Here is a 6,812-nt window from a genome sequence, read left to right as displayed (position 1 = left end):
GGCTGCCATCTTCAGCATTCCACAAAGCACCAAGAGCTGTGTCATGGGCTCCTCTGGGCCATCTGACAGCTGAGTCATTAAACATTGCTTTCCCATCAGATGCAGTGGGCCAGTGTGCCTGTCATCTAACAAGAATACAGGAGCAGGAAATGGAGAATCCTAGGCCAGTCTCAGCTACAATGCTAAGACACAGTGTTAAGATAAAGATAAATCAGTGCATGGTGACGCAGGTTTATAAGTTCAACTACTCAGGAGGTCGAGGAGGGAGAATTGCAAATCCAAGGCCTGCCTGGACTACACAGCAAGTTCAGAACAGTCTTGGCAACTTAGTAAGAACTTGACTTAAAATCTAAAGGTTTAAAATGGGTTCAGATATATCTCGTAAGTAGCGAGTCCTTAGTTCCGTCTTCAAGACTGGGAAGAAGGGGAAAAAAATCGCCTTTTGCCACCTAACAAATTACTCTAAACCTTAGTGGTAACAAACCATTTATTATCTCCCAGAGTTCCTGTGGGTCGGGAATTTGGAGCACCTTGTTAGTGTGGGTGCTTTCATGAGTGCACAGTCAACACGGGGAAGAGAAATACAGCTGGGGCAGGAAAGCAATGGGTTTGTTGTTTGGTTTATGTTTTTAGACAGAATCTTTGTAGGTAGCTCAGGTTAGACCAGAGCTTTCATTCCTCCTCCATCAACCTCCAGAATTCCGGAACGGGCATTTGCCACCATGCCCAGCCCTACAAACCACTCTTTAAACCCATTTTTCCCCATCCCAGGCTGGGTATGTAGGTCAACACTTTGGTGTTAATCTTGACTCACGTATGTCTTCTTCTTTTTTCCTTTTTTTTTTTTTTTTTTTTTTTTCCGAGACAAGGTTTCTCTCTGTCTCTTTGGAGCCTGTCCTGGCACTTGCTCTGTAGACCTGGCTGACCTCAGACTCACAGAGATCTGCCTACCTCTGGCTCCCGAGAGCTGGGATTAAATGCATGCACCGCCACCGCTTGGCTCATATGTGTCTTTTATACTCAAATGAATCTGTCATTGAAACAAATTGACTTTATCGTCAAAATACATCCATAGTCCAACTGCTCACCACCGTTCGCCTAGTACAAACTTCCATTTTCTTTTCTTGCTGACTTCCCTACCCCCACTTTTGTCTTCTCTAGTCTGACAGACATGAAGCAGTCATAACGACCCTATTTTTTTTTTTGATTTCTATTGAGCTCTACATTTTTCTCTGCTCCCCTCCCTGCCTCTCCCTTCCCCTTCCACCCTCCCCCAAGGTCCCCATGCTCCCAATTTACTCAGGAGATCTTGTCTTTTTCTTCTTCTTCCCATGTAGATTAGATCTATGTAAGTCTCTCTTAGGGTCCTCATTGTTGTCTAGGTTCTTTGGGATTGTGATTTGTGGGGTGGTTTTCTTTGATTTATGTTTAAAAACCACCTATGAGCGAGTACATGTGATAATTGTCTTTCTGTGTCTGGGTTACCTCACTCAAAATGATGTTTTCTAGCTCCATCCATTTTACTGCAAAATTTAAGATGTTGATTTTTTTCTGCTGTGTAGTACTCCATTGTGTAAATGTACCACATTTTCCTTATCCATTCTTCGGTAGAGGGGCATTTAGGTTGTTTCCAGGTTCTGGCTATGACAAACAACGCTGCTATGAACATAGTTGAGCACATCTCCTTGTGGCACAATTGAGCATCCTTTGGATATATACCCAAAAGTGGTATTACTGGGTCTTGAGGAAGGTTGTTTCCTAATTTTCTGAGAAATCACCACACTGACATCCAGAGGGGCTGTACCAGCTTGCACTCCCACCAGCAATGCAGAAGTGTTCCCTTTACCCTGCAACCTCTCCAGCATAAGTTGTCATCAGTGATTTTGATATTGGCCATTCTTACAGGTGTAAGATGGAATCTCAGAGTTGATTTGATTTGCATTTCTCTGATGACTAAGGATGTTGAACATTTCCCTAAGTGTCTTTCAGCCATTTTAGAGTCCTCTGTGAGAGTTCTCTGTTTAGGTCTGTACTCCATTTTTATTAGATTATTTGTTCTTTTGATGACCAGTTTCTTGCCTTCTTCGTATATTTTGGAGGTCAGACCTCTGTCTGATGTGGGGTTAGGGAAGATCTTTTCCTATTCTGTGGGCTGTTGTTTTGTCTTGTTGACCATGTCCTTTGCTTTACAGAAGCTTTTCAGTCTCAGGAGGTCCCATTTATTAATTGTTTCAGTATCTGTGCTGCTGGGGTTATATTTATATTTAGGAAGTGGTCTCCTGTGCCAATTCATTCAAGTGTACTTCCCACTTTCTCTTCTATAAGGTTCAGTGTGGCTGGTTTTCTGCTTAGGTCTTTGATCCATTTGGACTTGAGTTTTGTGCACTGTGATAGATATGGGTCTATTTTTATCTACATGTTAATATACAGTTATGCCACTACTATTTGTTAAATATGCTTTCTTTTTTCCATTTGATGTTTTTTGCTTCTTTCTCAAAGATCAGGTGTTCGAAGATGTGTGGATTGATATCCGGGTCTTCAATTCAGTGACCCTATTCTTTATAAAGATTTCATTCATGTATTTTGATTGTGATATGTGTGTATATAAGAGTCTTTACTGGCTGAAACATCTGAACAGCCCATGATTCCTTTTCAGTTTGGTTGGTCACTTGTTTAAGATTAAATAGTGTTAGCCGGGCAGTGGTGGCGCATGCCTTTAATCCCAGCACTCGGGAGGCAGAGGCAGGCGGATCTCTGTGAGTTCGAGGCCAGCCTGGTCTAGTTCCAGCTGGTTCCAGGACAGGAACCAAAGTTACGGAGAAACCCTGTCTCGAAAATCAAAAAAAAAAAAAAAAAAAAAAAAAAAAAAAAAAAAAAAAAAAAAAAAAAAGATTAAATAGTGTTTATTTATTTGTGTGTGTGTGTAAGTCTGTGTGAGTGTAGGCCACCTGTGTGTGTGTGTGTACCCATGGAGGCCAGAAGAGGCAGTCTGGTCCCCTGATGCCAGCTTTATAAACAGTTATGAGCTGCTCAGTGTAGGTGCTGGGTACAGAACCTGGGTCCTCTGGAAGAGCAGTAAAAGTGTTTAGCTACTGAGTCACCTCTCCAATCCATCTTGCTATTCTTATCTACCACCCCGGGGAGTCAAGCTTCAAGAAGGTTGCACTGCCCAAGGGTTGCACCTCCGAGCTTGGTCTCCACTTTTAAAACTGTGTTCTTTTCGAATATTACACAAATAGAAACAGAAAGTATGTAAATTTTGGAGACCAGGTTTCTCTCTGCAACAGCCCTGGCTGTCCTGGAACTGTTTTGTAGACCAGGCTGGTCTTAGACTCACAGAGCTCTGCCTGCCTCTGCCTCCTGAGTGCTGGGATCAAAGTCCTTTGCCAGCATTGCCTGGCAATAGTTTTTAAGAAAGCATCACAGTGCTTTTCAGAAAAGCTGTGCCACTTCACATCATCATCAGCAAGGTGTGAATGGTCCGATTGCTTGCTGTATTTAGTATTTCATTAGTATTATACATACACACACACACACACATAGATGTATATATATATATATATATAAATATATACATAAAATATATATATAAGAAAAATTGAACCCCTTAATCCAGAGTTCTTCCCGAGGAATAAATCTATATTTTCAGAATAAAGACACTATTCGAGTTGACTCATAATTTGTCTACCAAATGACCTTGTGTTTACACAACTAAGATTCTAGCTATTCTTAACAAAATGACTCTTTTTTCTAAGTTACATGAGTTGATCCACATGATCCAGATTTAGGATAAACTGATACTGTTTGGATTTTTTAGAGAATTTCATAGATGAGCTCTGTATTTATATCATTTCTCCTTTCCTTTCCTGCCTTCACCACCCCCCATGCTTCCCCTCTTTCAAATTCATGGCCTCTTTTTTTCTTTCTTTCTTTTATTTTTGTTTTGTTTTGTTTTTGAGACAGGGTTTCTCTGTGTAGCCCTGGCTGTCCTGGAACTCTCTGTAGACCAGGCTGGCCTCCTGCTGCCGGGATTAGAGCCGTGCACCACCACACCTGACTCCAATCTTACTGTCTTTACTCAGAATAGTAGCTCATGGATGGTAGTGTGTGCAATACAAAACGTTGACTGAATTTTGAACTAAGCAGGGAGCTCATATTTTAATGTTTGTTATCAGGATAATTTAGTGACAGCTAAAGGCGTGAGCTCTGGAGTAAAGTAAACTATGGTTGAGGATGGATCCTTCTATTCATTAGTTTGTTGACTTTCTGGGTTGCAGTTTTCTTGCCTGTGACGAATGCCTATATATTTAGGGGTAGTGTGAGAATGAGCGATTATAACAGTGTGCTGAAGCAATGTGCTTATCACAGGGCAGGTGTAGCCTCTGGGACATGCTTCTGTCACTGTCTCTTCCTCTCAGGTTCATATATATATATATATATTTATTTATTATGTATACAATATTCTGTCTGTGTGTATGTCTGCAGGCCAGAAGAGGACACCAGACCTCATTACAGATGGTTGTGAGCCACCATGTGGTTGCCGGGAATTGAACTCAGGACCTTTGGAAGAGCAGGCAGTGCTCTAAACCACTGAGCCATTTCTCCAGCACTCCTCTCAGGTTCTGAGGATTGAACCCATGGCCGTATGGATGTGCAAGTGTTCTACTACTGAGCTACACTGCCCACCCACAAATACAAAAATGAATGTAACTTCAAAAATATTTTTTTTTTTGTCTCTGGAATTTGGTAAGCATCACTAATTACGTATCTACATGTTGCATGAGCACATGAATATACCACAGTCAGGGTAGCCCAGTAACTCATGCCTGGAGTAAGTGCACATTCATTCATGGATTGCAGGTGAGTCAGTTCTTTATACGCAATGCATGCTACCAAATAAAATCAATGGAGAAGTTCTGGCTCGTAGCTCCTGAACATATCTGAACCATCTGGCAAATTCAGTGAGCCAAGCATGGAGGTGGAATTGACTACATTGAACAGACTTACTTCTGGGAAAGCAACTGTTCTTTATTTAAAAAACAAAAAACAACCCCCCCCCAACACCATTTATTTATCTACTTACGTGTGTGTGTGTGTGTGTGTGTGTGTGTGTGTGTGTGTGTGTGTGTATGCATGAACGTGCTCTGTGAAATGCAGTGGGGAATCAGAAGACAACATGCAGGAATTGGTTTTCTTCTCATGGATCCCAGGGATTGAACTCAGGTTGTCGGGCTTAGCAGCAAGCACCTTTACCCGCTGAGTCATCTGCCTGACCACACCAATTCTGTTATACATGGTGCTTATTCAAGAGACAGTTTGGAATGCTATGATCAAGAAGTGGTACTAGGGTTTATAAATCTACACACACACACACACCAAATATATATACATGTATCAAATGCCTAAATTCACCAAAGTAATTATGATAACACTGAAGTAGAGAAAGGGGGGGAAGTTACTAAGGGGATCCTACCATGATAATCATGACTATTCTTATAGTAATCTTACTCAAGCAAAGACATTGATCACCATGAAGTTAGTAACTCAATACTTACCTTGAAATTAGGCCTATAGCAGAGGCAAGTGGATCTCGGTGAGTTCGAAGCCAGACTAATCTAAATAAATAAATGGCTTGAAGTGTTTTTTTTTTTTAAAAAAAAAAAGATGATAGCTTGTAAATTTGTTAAATAAATATATTAAACATTTTGTTGTTGGTTTTGTTTTTCAAAACAGGGTTTCCCCATGCAGCTCTGGCTGTGCTAGCACTCACTCTGTAGACCAGGCTGGCCTTGAGCTCACAGAGATCTGCTTGCCTTTTTCTCTCAAGTGCTGGGAGTAAAGACATCTGCCACCACATCCAGGTTTTGTGTTTGGCTTTTAAAAAGAGACTGGTTTATCTTCATTTTATGTGTGTGTACATGCCTGAATCTCTGTATGTGCATCAGAAAACGATGTCAGATCACCTGGAACTATGGGTGCCAGGAGCTGTCCCTTGGTCCTGTGGAAGAGCAGCAAGCTCCCTAGCAATCTTAACTGCTGTACACTGCTAACTCCCTATGTAGACTAGGCTGGCTTCAAACTAACAGAGATCCGCCTGCTTCTACTTCCCAAATGCTGGAGTTAAAAGTATGTGTCACACAGCTTGTTTGGTTCTGAGACACAGTGTTGTTATGTAACCCAAGGTGGAGCTGGGCTGAAATTCATCCCTATTCTGCTTCTACCTCCAAGTGGTGGGATTACAGACATGAACCATCATATCTCGTTTATACTATCAAGTTATACAGTCAGAATTAGGCCTGATCAAATCACTCTTTAAATATTATTTATTGGCTTATTTATTTTCTTGGGGGGGGGTTGAGGCAAGGTTTCAGGTAGCCCATTTGGTCACCAATTCACTATATACTGACACTGGCCTTGAACTTCTAATCCATCCTCCTCTACCCCACAAGTAAGCATGAGTGATTTCTTTTTTAGAACTTGTATAATTTCTGAGGGTAGCACTGTAATCGCTGAAGTGAAAGAAAGACGTAGGAAGTGTTAAAGGGGGAGGAAGAGAGAGGAATGAGGAAGCAGTGGATGTGGGAGAGCTCTGAGCTGCAGTCAGAAGTGCTGGGGCTAGCTCCAGCTCCGCTTAGAGGGGTGTGACACCAGACAACCAATGTACCTCTCCGGCTTGCCCTCTCCTTTGTAAATATGCCTCCTGTTTTGTTTCTTATAGAAGGGGTATGCAAACCCAGGCCAGGGAGCCAAGCTCTGCCAAGCTCTGCCAAGCTCTGCTGGCATCTGCCCTCTGCACCTGTGAGATTACAGAG

The sequence above is a fragment of the Chionomys nivalis genome, chromosome 14, assembly GCF_950005125.1.
Source record: "Chionomys nivalis chromosome 14, mChiNiv1.1, whole genome shotgun sequence".
NCBI classification, from domain to species: domain Eukaryota; kingdom Metazoa; phylum Chordata; class Mammalia; order Rodentia; family Cricetidae; genus Chionomys; species Chionomys nivalis.
This window is presented reverse-complemented; position numbering follows the sequence as displayed.